At 40.1% G+C, this 12,772-nt stretch overlaps 1 protein-coding gene across 4 annotated transcripts in view; it reads right to left on the bottom strand.

The window, feature by feature from the left end:
* Nucleotides 1–12,772, bottom strand: part of CCNY (cyclin Y) — a 128,241-nt gene that overhangs the window by 59,028 nt on the left and 56,441 nt on the right. The window contains exon 1 of one of the 4 annotated variants that reach the window (XM_054815469.1): nt 6,173–6,191. The exons of 2 other annotated variants lie outside the window; for them this stretch is intronic. The gene's annotated coding sequence lies outside the window, so the exon portion shown is untranslated. Of the gene's footprint in view, nt 1–4,698; nt 4,735–6,172; nt 6,192–12,772 lie in introns of those variants that run through there. One more of the 4 variants, XM_054815468.1, reaches the window with a different exon arrangement.

Below are 12,772 nucleotides of genomic sequence, written 5' to 3'. Positions count from 1 at the left end.
GGTTCTGCTCTGATCTTGGTCTTCGAGGGAGACACAGAGATAGTTCATCAATAAAAGGAGCCCTCTGTGGCAAATAACACTCGTTTCTGTAGTTATTCCTCACCAGTCAGCCAAGTTACAACATAGAGTAGCTCTTATGGACACAGCTGTATTTATTTTCTCTTCTAGAAGGAAAATCACACACATAACTTCTCATGGAATAAGGCTGAACAAGGTTTGTACCAGGATTTTTATTTTTTTATCATTTTTCAGGATTTGCATTCCCTTTCACAGCAGTCTCTCCCAACTAGACACATCTCAAGAGCAAATTAGATCAGCTGACACAATGCGGTATGTAAGTCTCTTTTTTAACATCTTGTATTTAGAACAGAAAACATACCAATTAATAAATCTTTTCCCTCTCAAGTTCATCTCATAAATGTCTTTCATAAGTTCTAGTACTGCATTTATTATTTTTTGCTTTAACTGTAACCAAAATGTAGCTTAAAAGTTTCATTGATATATAAATTAGCAGAGGATACAATAAAAAAAACCCACAAACATATCCATTCTGCTCCCTGCTCTCCCCCACCCCTGGAAAAGAGAGGAAAAGATAATTTCTCCACATTACATGAAGAATTCGGCATGTACTTAGAGGCCAACAATTTTGTGCTATTATTAACTCAAGAGCATCCCCACTCCTTAAACAGAATTGTCCACTGTAAAAAGTGCCTAATGCAAAATATATGGCTGTGCATATTTGCATTTACATCATAGTCAAATACTGCTTCCCTGGCTTTTGAGTATAACATAAAGCATGATGCTTCATTACAGTACCTTAAAAACACCTGAAGCATAAATGAAATAAAATACAATAATGGAATGCAGAACATGGCCTACTCTAAAAGCCCATTCTTTATGTCAAAATACCTTGATATAAAGACTGTCATTTTCCCTTCACTTATCCAAATGGAAATCTAAGGTCAGAAAAGAGAAGCAACTTTTCAAATATGGTACCTTTAAGATTTTCCAGCAAAACCAGTTTCCTGTTAAAACCAGCCAGAGTAACGACAAGCACATACGTGAGCACGCCTCCCTTCCTCCCTGCCAGCGCGCTCAAGACCCGGTACAGCACAAGGGACACTGACAAATGCGCAGTTGAAAACTGTCCTCCCAGAAAGCCCACTGCCAATGTTTTGAAGAGCATTAAATTCTTTTTTTAATGAAGCACTCAACAGAATCTAGCCCAAGAATCACAAATGGACCCAAAACTTGTTCATATGCAGGATATCCAGCGATATAAAGTGGACATGTGCCAGAATACAGACAAACTGACTCCAGAGATGAAGGATGGCATTTCCTGTGACATTACTGGTTTTCACAGACAGAAATTCATTCTAAACCTCCATTTTCATTCTACCAAGAGGACAAGCAGATTTTTAGAATGAAAAAAATCACGCTGGGACAGCAAGCGGAGCCCTACGAGTCCACCACACGTAAGAGCTCACGTTGCTTCTGACTCCTTGGCATGGAGTGGGAAGCAGTTTTCAGCCCCGTGCATTCAGGCAGCCAGAGCAAGGCCCAGCAGCCTCCTCAGACGTCTCCGGTCTGCAAACCACCACCTGCCGCAGCTCATCCGGATGAACGCGCTGTCAGGGAAACAAAGCTGAAGCCAAGCGAAGCTGGTCTAATGCGTCTCACCAAAAGGCAAGGAAACACACAACATTTCAGTTCTGCTGTTGGGACACAAAGATGGGGCAAGGCTTGCCACCATTTTTTCAGAAGCATGTTCTGCTCTGAACTTTACGAGTAATGTAAACAAGAATAGGAAGACGTTATTCCCACAAACCCTTTTTTTCAATAATCGTATGTGATATGGTTGCCCTCAAGTAATGCAAGACAGAAAGAGGAACTACAGTGCACACTTTAAAAAGAGTATCTTTTTCTGCACTTCTGCACTTTGCTGTGCATCTCCCATCATCGTTCATTTTCTCACTGCTAACCTTTCCATTTTGTTACTAAACACCACTTTTCGGCACTTCAGAACTTCCCCAGTTCTACCTTCTCCCTTAATAACCTTCCTCCATCAAATGACAGAGAGCCAGCTAATGCATGCTAGATGTGATCGTATCGGCGTGCATCCCATCAGAAACACGGGCTGGTGTCTCTCCATTCCAAGTGTGCTTCCACGTAAGGTGGCAGAATGTCACCACCTGGACCACTTCACCACCCAGTTCCACTGGGTTTTAACAACACCCTAACTACTGCCTGCTTTTGTCAACCTCACTCGTGCCCCACTTACGGCATGTGTGGCAACAAAAGGAACAAAGCTGCCGTCCTATTAACCTCAAACTGAAATTTTTCATTTCTCTAATGCCCCAGTGACACTGAGCAGCATAAATGCTTTTTCCCTGATGCATTTTTACTTAACATACACGCCATTCTAAAATTAATTTACTCTGCTGTCTTAGATCCAAAGGTAGACAGAATGGAAGTGAAAGACACTTTAAAAATTATTAATAATTTTATAAAACCTTATTTGTCTTACCATAGATGTATCAGAAAAAAACCCCATTATGATTCACTTATCACTCATTATAATAATTATTTAACATGATACATGTAAAATCTTTTACAGATATAAACACAGTATCATTATAGACCTAAAGAAATTATATCAGCTGCTGCCACACCAAACTGTTTTACTTATCACTTCAAAACATTCAAACAGTACTGCCATGCTCTCCACCGAAAGAGGCATCAAGCCATCAATGCCCCAAGTGAGGCCGACTGTGATCCTAGCCACCCTTGCCACAAATTTAACCCAGAGGTTAGCAGCTGGCAGGGAATTATTTATCAAACACACAATACCAGTCAGAAGTGTTGAGTTAACCTACAGTAATGTGAACCAATTGTACTTGAAGACACAGATCAATACAAAGTCAGCAGCATGATCATCATCATCAGATCACAGTCCAGCTGAATCTCAGATTAAAGCCTTATCATCTGCAGCTTTACACCAAGGTGTATGCATTTCACCATTCCTCAAAACACAGACATTATTGTCACGCGAATCATTAAGAAACAGAATGACCTTAATGACCTGTGTTACATTCTGCAAATCAGGGCGCAGGAGCGTGAGCTGTAGCTCAACTCTTCATCTGGAAAAAAGTAACTTCATAGTAGTGACTCAAGTTCTGAGGAGCCCTCACAGCAGCCCAGCAGAGCAGACGGACCTTACCCTTCCTCAATCCCTTACAGAAATGATTTTAATAAATGCCAGTGAAAATGGCATCTTTCCAGGACATCCTTTTTTTCCTTTTTCTTCCCTACTGAGCTGTGTGACCTAAAGTTAAAGTATTTATCAAACAGCTAATAGGTAATCCATGAAATACAAACAGAAAAAGAATCTGTTCTGGTTTCTCAGAAAATTAGTGCAAGTGTATTATAAAACACTTGTAAAGGGTACATCTGTGACTTCAAGGGCAGCAGCTGCTTTTTTAATATGCAAAAATATAATTTGCAATCTTTTCTGAGGAACACCACAGGATACTTGGTAAACTACAATAACAGGCTTTCAATTTTTCCCCTGCAGATTTGTACTCACATGGCAACTACATTACCATGCTACTGAGATACAGTGTTAAAATCAGTACTACATGCAGATTGCCACCTAAAACTGAAAAGCAACTGACCTTAAATTAAAAACCTCTCTCATCACTGAAACTCTACATTTGGTCATGTATGCAAAAGCCCATGAACACATACGGCTAAAACACACGTGCATGTATAGACACATGTATAGAGCACTTCCATTACTGAGCTGCAGTGCTGTCCCTAAGCCCAGGAGGCTCGCTACGGCAGAACACATAGAATATAGCTTCCTCAACATACATCCACTTCAGAGGCAGCCACGTAATTCTTGCCCAGACTCTCAACTCTAGGTTCTGGAACCTAAAAACCTACGACCTCTGGTATTTTGTCTGTCCTCAGAACCCCCTTAAACTCACACTCATATGTCCTATATACCAGGCAAATAAAAAGGGGAAAGAAGGGGGGAAAAGATACATTAAACTCTGAAGAAAACAACTGCAGATCTTTAATTGATATTTATTCTCAGTCTTTGATTGAGTTCTGTAATTGACGTTTGTTCTCAGAAGACTCAGCCCAGAATCATTAAGTGCTGATCTTGGAGAAGCGCCTTATAACAATTGAATATGATGCAAAATTGTCACTGTAGGAGGTACCTTTCCAGAGTGATAAAAAGCAGTATATTGATATCTTGTTGTTCGTGTGAATTTATAATAATCTAAAACACTGCCATCCATCTTTATTGTGATTTACTGTATTTCTCTGAATATGTGAATAGCTCTAAACAGCCACAGAAGTCTTATGTATTTACTTTTAAATCAAAATCATACAGAAATGTTTTGCTCTAGTCCCAAACATGGACTTATTCCCAAAATTACATTGGCTCAATGCCCAGGACAAGTAACATTCAGTCCCAGAGCAGTAATTAGTTTCAGATCCAATATCTTGCAACGCTGTAGCTCTTAATATGAGCTCTGGGCAACTGAAAAAGGGATAAAAGCAGCTTCCTATTTGTTTTTCTCCCAGTCATGTGGACACAGCCTCTGCATATAATATTCAAGTCCTGAGGCTGACCTGGTCAGCCACAAGTCATGCAGCCATTCTAAATCCAGGCAGACAAACCCTTACCAGATCAGATGCAGAACAGGGAAACCTGGGCTATTGGTAAGAAGGGGGAAGGTCACTGTGAAACTCTCGGAAAAAATATCCAAAGACACACTGCAGAAAACACACACAAGGTTAAGTTAGGTACAGTACAGACAACAAAGTTAAAGAGGGTATTTCCATGGCAGATGAGGAACTGAGGCAAAGGAATAAAGTCAATGCATCACTAAAATCTGGGGCTGTTTTGCACTCAGACCACAGCTCTGGAGGTCAGACTCCAGGCCCTGATCTATCTCGTTAGCCAGAAAAAGAAGAGCACATACTTAGGGACCATAGGACCATCTTATCCAATCTTAATATTACTATTTTTTGATGCCTAATTCAGAGCTAGTCACCCAGTTGCCCTACTGTCAATAAAGCATACGCTTTTAGAAGTGTATTTGTCCAGTGGCTCTTTGGCTAATCATAAAACAAAAATTTGGGATAGAACAGATGCATCATACTCTAGACACGCTGACTCTTTATCTTTCCCGACACATTTCTTGACAAAGGTACCAGTGAATTAATTCAAAACATACATAAAGCACTGCACTAATCTGGTCATAGTTTGCTATAGTCTGCTTCTAATCATTCACATGGACAGTATGTGCTGCTTATTTATTAAGCAATAGCTTATTCACAGATTGTGGAAATTGTTCCATGTACCGAGGCTACTGGAAAGACACATGCAAATGTCACGTGCTATGTAATGTAACATTTTTGGATGAACCATTCCTATTATTGCCTGGTAGGCAAATGCTAATTTAACTCACCAAGTTCATATTCTTCTGAGCTATTTTTGCCTTAAGTAGCTCAACACTTTCAAATGTTCATTGCAAAATTCAGACCTGTGCTCAAACCATTAGGTTGATACACTGAAAGCAACAACTGTGCACTGCTACCACAGAACGGTTAAAATCACCTCATGTCAGTCTACAGCACTGCTTTCAGAGTTGCTACGACAAAAGAAAATCAGAAAAACAATCTATTAAATCAGAAAAGATAATACTTAATGCAGCACGCTAATCAGAATGATTTCATCAAGTCTCCTCCAAGACAATCTACTGAGGGAATCTACTGACAGGGAAGAATAACCACATCATTAGCAATCTGTACTCGTGTCAGGAATGCATTTAGTCACACCACAGATTAAATGTTTAAGCAATTGCTAAGCAGACGTGAAATTTTCCAGTCTGAAGTCCTATGTCTAATCTGCCAATAAAAAATTAAATACAGTGAGTCATTTCACTCAGGACAGCAGTTCCTCACTTCAAATCTTATCAGAGGCTTTTACATTAAAACAGGACAGACAGTTGACATCACAGGAGAGGTTTTACTGGCACGTGCTGTATGTATAGAAGCAGATATCCACTCAAACTCTGACTGCCCTTTAAAAGTGAAAAAAATACAATTTCATACATTCAGTGATCGCCAAATAAAATGAATATGTGGTATTTACCTGAAGGTCCTACTCTTCTGAAGAACCTATTTTTAACAATAGTGTCCTGATATTTAAAGTACCTCGATACACGGAGGGAAAGTTGAGCAGTTTTGTAATGGAACATGATGTCTCTCAGACTTTCTGAAGTTCCTTTACGGAATAACAAACATTTGTATAATGATACAACCTACCTGCGCTTCCAAAAGGCTTTAACAAGGTCACCTGCCTCTGAAACTAAGCAGACATTCTGTGCTCAGAAAGGCCAGGCACAAATTGCTTAAAAGATGAGAAATGAAGGACAGGATGAAATTGGTCACTTTTCAACAACTGTTCTCTGTTGCTTTTCAACACATTCAAAATCACAAAGTGAATTTAGTAAGACTGCAAAGTCTGCAGATGATAGGACGTAACATAGCACAGTAGCATCAGCTATGAAAAATGTCTTAGTTACTGGTCAACAAAATGGCAGATGTAGATAAATGCAAAACATATAGGGAAAAAAAAAATCTAACTTAATCTTCAGAATGATGAGCTTTGAATATCCCTATTCAGGCAATATGGTGTAGGCATTGGAAACAAAGGCACCTAGCATGGGGAGAGTCAAACCACACAAATGGAAGAGGTTCTTCAGCAACATTAACGCCGTGGAACTACTTCCCACAAGACACTGAAGATGCTGAAGTCTCTACAGTTTCAAAGGGTTCAAAAGGGATTAGACAGGTCCTGAAGACAAAGTCACTAAGAATTGCAAAGTACATAGTAGCTGCTCAGGAAGCTCCTAAGGTGCAATGTTAGGGCAACTAGGTATTCTGAAGAAATATTTTTATGATTCTCTATTCTTATATTCTGCCATTGGCTCCTGCGGGAGACCAGACAGAGGGCTGGGCAGAACTTCAGTATAACCAGCACTGCTCACATTAAAATCCTGTTACACTGTAATCTGACAAACTAGAAAAATAAACAGCTTAAATTAAACCAAGTAAATCCTTTGTCTTTGAGAGCTACTAAAATATCTGAATTAACTAAACTCAAAGCAGGGAATTTAGTAGACCAGCATGCACTTCTTAAGCAAAGAGAAAAGCTGTCACAGCCTAATAGTTTAACATTAACTAACTTTTCTCCACTGCTGTAGAGTTTTGTCAACTTTCCAGCATCAGATTTATTGCAGCATATGGACTTTCATCCGCAGAGAGCACCGACCAGACATGCACTTGTCTTTCTGGTAGCTGATGTTCTGGAAACCAGCAGGAAAGGGAGGTACTGCATGCCTTGTGCATCAACCACAGGAACCAAAACACAGACGAGTCTGAAGTGAACCAAGTCCCAACCAAATTTTCAGTAAGGCCCAATTGTTCATCTACTACAGGCCATGCTACCGCCCCAGATAACTCTCAGGTCAGCGGACTGCTGCGTTGCAGTTTTTCTGGTTGGAATAATGGCCATGTCCCATCTAACACTGTATACATGTTGATCCACTGCAGATTGCCTAAGGATCTGGACTAGCGTGGGAAGAACTGGTCACTAGCCTTCTTTCTCCTACCAGCGTATACCTAAACTATAGCCATCTATTAAAAACCATACAGCTCTGATTTGCAAAACGATAACTAGAGTTGGTAGTTCTGCAGGAAAAAAATTTACAGTACTTCTGGGTAGAGAGGAACAGAAGCTTTAGGGTTTGGGTTTGGTGTTTTGGGTTGTTTTCCTCCACATGCCGCTTTGAAAATAGACTAAATGCAGAGGATTTTGTGGGTCCTTGCTATGTGTGCAAGGAACTCAAGAGGGATTTCCACTTTCACCTGAGTTGCTCTGCTTATTATGGTCCCTAGATTTTGCAGTGGGCAGCTGCTTCATATATGTGAAATAGTAGGAGAAACAGGAAAACAGAGTATGAAATAAACTAAAGAGGAGAAACTTAGTACCAGAAATAGGAAGAAAAAGAGGCACTATACCAGACAGGCAATACTATGTGAAGCACAGGGAAAAGAAAAGCTGCAGCAGCTAGTAAAACACCTAAAATGCGAAAGCCTACCCAGAAACAGGCAGCGGAGACAACCACCAAACCCCACGAGGGCAAAGCAATGGCTCACCAGTTAGCATCTAACAGCTTTTGTTGAACACTTTTGACTGATATTTATTAAACATGTTATTCAACACATAGCTTCTAACACATTTCTACAACAAAGCAAGGTTTTGGCTGCAAGGAGGGACTGGATCCTGACTCCACCAAAGTGGCCGAACCAGGCTGCCTGCCCACACCAGCGGCACATCACTGCTCAGCGAGAGCCAGAGAAACTTAACACTTCGGTAGACGTGTAGAGAAATGTTTGCTGTAGTGTTTTCATTCTGACACACACTTTTTAAAACAGAGATCTCCCACACTTTGTAAATCATGACCATTGCCAGCTAGAGAGACAAATCACAAATGGCACATAACAAAACAAACAAACAATTATCCTAAACTATGAGGTTTAAATGCTGCCTCACTGCTTTAAATTTCTTCAAAAATGTGTGACAGTACAATGTTGTCTTATGATTTAAGGACCTGACTGGCCTCTGACCATCTGCAAAAAGTCAACAGAGCTGTCTTCCTCTGCCTGCCCTCCATTTGCACCCTAATTGTGCAGAAAAATTATTTGACTGAGTTTCAGCTACTGCCTGTGTTCAGTTTGGATCCAATCTCTGCTTCATCCTCACCACCCCAATAAAAATTCCCTGTTACTTTTGCTGTAATAACACTGCAAAATCTGGCAGCTCCCAGCCTTTTATATAAGGAGAAGAAATAATTTCACTTTGCTGTTTGTACTTTGTCCTAGCGACATGAAACACACACAGGATTTGATTATATAATCTCCAGATATGTGGGAGGGATTTGGAGGCTTGCCTCAAAACCTGCCACTTCTGATGCATTCAGAAGCTCGACGGCATGTTTTTCCAAAGTACACATCCACGTAGCTGAAATCACAGCTGAGTTCCTTCGCTCTGTATCATCAAAAACATTACCAAAAAAAAGCCACACAGGGAAGAGAGTAAAATAAAAATAAAATAATTACATAGGATGTCTATTCAATAACTTGGACTTGCTGCTGTTGCAAATGAAAAATGCTCTAAAGAAGTTAATGGATTTACACCAATTTACACTATCCAGTAACTTTAGTAGTTTCAGTCCAAATACCAGCAGCTCAGTCACTGTGACATAGAGCCACCAGAATTGACACTGACGTCACTGTTGTTGGCAGCTTTTTCCGAGAATCTGTGGACTGGCTGAACCCTAGCCTTTTTTCAACACTCAGGCACGTAACACATCGGTAGTTCCAGCGACAGCAGGGCTGGACAGGTGTGCTGGTTCCGGCTGGGACAGAGTTAACGTTCTTCACAGTACCTAGCATGGGGCTGGTTTGGGTTTGTGACCAAAACAGTGTTGATAACACACCCATGTTTTACTATCGCTGAGCAGTGCTTACACAGAGCCAAGGCCTTTTCTGCTTCTCACCCCACCCCACCAGCGAGTAGCTCGGGGTGCACAAGGAGTTGGGAGGGGGCACAGCTGGGACAGCTGACCCCCACTGACCACAGGGATATCCCATACCATATGGCGTCATGCTCAGCATATAAAGCTGGGGGAAGAAGAAGGAAGGGGGGGATATTCAGAGTGATGGCGTTTGTCTTCCCAAGTCACTGTTACATGTGATGGAGCCCTGCTTTCCTGGAGATGGCTGAACACCTGCCTGTCCATGAGAAGTGGTGAATGAATTCCTTGGTTTGCTTTGGTTGTGTGCATGGCTTTTGCTTTACCTATTAAACTGTCTTTATCTCAGCCCATGAGTTTTCTCACTTTTACCCTTCTGATTGTCTCCCTCATCCCGCTGGGATTGACTGAGCAAGCGGCTGCATGGTGCTGAGCTGCCAGCTGGGGTTAAACCATGACAAAAGATCTTCCTGTTCCCTTTATCTATCAGTCTTCAGCGTGCCTTGGTCTTAAGGCAACTGGAAGTCATCCAGGTATCGATGAAGTCCATCTGTTTTCATTTACCAGCAATAGGTTAAGATTTAAAACAATACGACAGAAAAAAGTTTAAAAATTCACTTTTGCAATATTAAGGAAAGTTCCAGTTATTCTATTTGAAGACTCACAAAACTGAAGAAAAGTACAGAAAAGAGACAAGGTTTTTAACTCGACATACTTTTACAGCACAAGTACTAGCAAGGTGCATCTAGCTGAAAGGTATCAGCCTTTGAAAAATCATTAGCATCAACTTTGTTTTATGTTTTTCAACCTTTAAAACTTGATGCTGTCTCCAATCTGTCTGACTTCAAAAGCAAAAAATTATTTGTCCTCAATACGAATATATCTGCCTACTGAAAATCACTTTATGGGTGCTTTTTAATTTTGACTTTTTTTTTTTTTCTTCTTCCTCCTATACCTTACATTTCTTCTTTGAGATATGCACATGAAACGCCCACAACTGGACGCAATTTTCTCCCGTATAAATAAGTGGAAAATAGCTAATCTACTCTTGAAGTCTTTTTAAGATCTTAGTCACTTTTCACCAACGCTGACAAGAGATGCCCTAAACTATTTTGATCAACTGAATCTGGAAATATATTCTGCAAGCTCACAGTACTTCATTTCTTCAAAATATCAGGATGATTGAAGGAACAGCAACAATTTTTGAGACACTTATCTCAAAAGTTTGCCATGTGCCTCATGCCTTGACTTGGGGTACATACATTGTATTCCATAGCACCTGTATGCCATCAGCCACCAATACTTCTGCCATTGGCTTTTCTTCAGCACAATAAAGGGAAGGTTGTCATTACAGTTGAGGCAAAAGGCTGGGACTCCTGAGATTCAGGGTAAGCATTCAACTCTGCCACAAATTACTGTGTGAATTTGCATAAATAATTCTCCTGGATTCCTAACTTTGGTGTATCAGCTCACACTTTTACACCTTTTAGAAGAAGTTTCTTTCTCTTAGTATGCCACACAGCATCTCAGGGCTCATACAGCAGTATGAGCAACACAAATTAATTACATAGAGCTTATGAAAACTTTCAGATTTTAAGAAGTTGCTACTAAGAAAGCCACCGTATCTTGGAGTGCCTTAGTCTATTCTTTCTAAAGAGGACCATAGTATGTACCCACCAAATTAAGATGACTAGCTAAAACATCTGTACTTAAAGCAAACATTTGAAGGACTAATGAGAATGGTTGAAAAAGCTCCTTTTCTTAGGTGTCCAAGCAAATGAGTTTGGGGACTGGAAGGTACCAAATAAGGCAACATGACAGAGCAGACACAAGCTTTGGACAGGTTTGAGATGGAAAAGGGATGAACATGAGTGCTCGCACAAAAGAATCTTGGATCTTCCACCCAAGCCAAAACAGAATTCCAGAAGATGAAACAGAGCAGAGGGTATATACACTTTTGCCTAATCTCCATGTATTTTATAGTACTAAGTAAATAGCAATGATGTCGTAAAATACTTTCAAAGTACAGGGTGACACACAACACACGCCCATACGTGTAGCGGATGCCCCAGAAAGCCAATATGGATGGAGATCTGGGACACTGTGGTGTTTAAGCCCCAAAATACCCTGTAAGTCAGCACAGATCTGAGAGTCTAAGGCAGCTGGGATGTAAAGCTCCATTTTGTGACATGGTAACAATAATTTTTTTCACTTTTGTTCTACATTTGTCACACTAGTGTCAGAAGAATTGTATTTTTACTAACAGAAGGCATCCTTTTTCCAAGCCACCACTTTGTTCAGTTCTGACTCCAAGGTGACCTTAACAGACATTCTAGCAAAGAGAAGCTGGTCTCTCAAAATAACTGTAAGAAAGTTCTGCTGAAATGTTTTATTCCTAAGCAAATCTTTCTCATTATTTTTAACTGTCATAAGAAAATCTTTCTCTATGCTCTCCCTCCCACTTCTCTTCACTAGAAAAATTTCATATCCATTCTGTAATAAATTAGTATGTCTCCAACTGTCATACAGTAACACATACACAATCGAATGGAAAATCATTCCCTTCAATCCACCACAGAAAGCAGTAAGCAACAGAAAAAAAAAGGCATGATTAGAACAGAATAGGAACTTGCAAAATATCTTTAGTTACCTCCCTTTCTTTTACCAAGATCAATTTTTCTTATTGGATTTCTCCAAGAAAAAAACAAAACAACCCACGACCAACAACAGAATTTTAAAGCCAACTTCATACTTCCTAGGATGAAAAAAAAGCATGGGAATGCAAGTTTTTGCCAGCTATCTGTAACGTCTGTAGCATTACAAATTTCACCATTTACAGATGATTGATCGTATATTAATTTTACTTAAGATGTACGCTTTTCTGTCGAACAAAACTCTCAACAGAAGTTTAAAAAAAATATAAATGAACACATCAGCAAATGAAGTGCAGAAGCCTTAAGACAGCTAATCTGTCAATTTATGTAAATGACACTTAACAGTAATCCAGGCTGCCCTAGTCTTCACTGCACTCACAGAATCTAACCCCCGTTTCCCATTTTCTCACTTCGTTTCCCACTTTCTCATTTCTACACTGGCAATTCCAAGCTCCTATTATCTTCTATTCATAAAGGGAAGAACTCAACAGTAAAGGC

This window comes from Grus americana, chromosome 2, assembly GCF_028858705.1.
Source record: "Grus americana isolate bGruAme1 chromosome 2, bGruAme1.mat, whole genome shotgun sequence".
Classification (NCBI taxonomy): domain Eukaryota; kingdom Metazoa; phylum Chordata; class Aves; order Gruiformes; family Gruidae; genus Grus; species Grus americana.
This window is presented reverse-complemented; position numbering and strand designations above follow the sequence as displayed.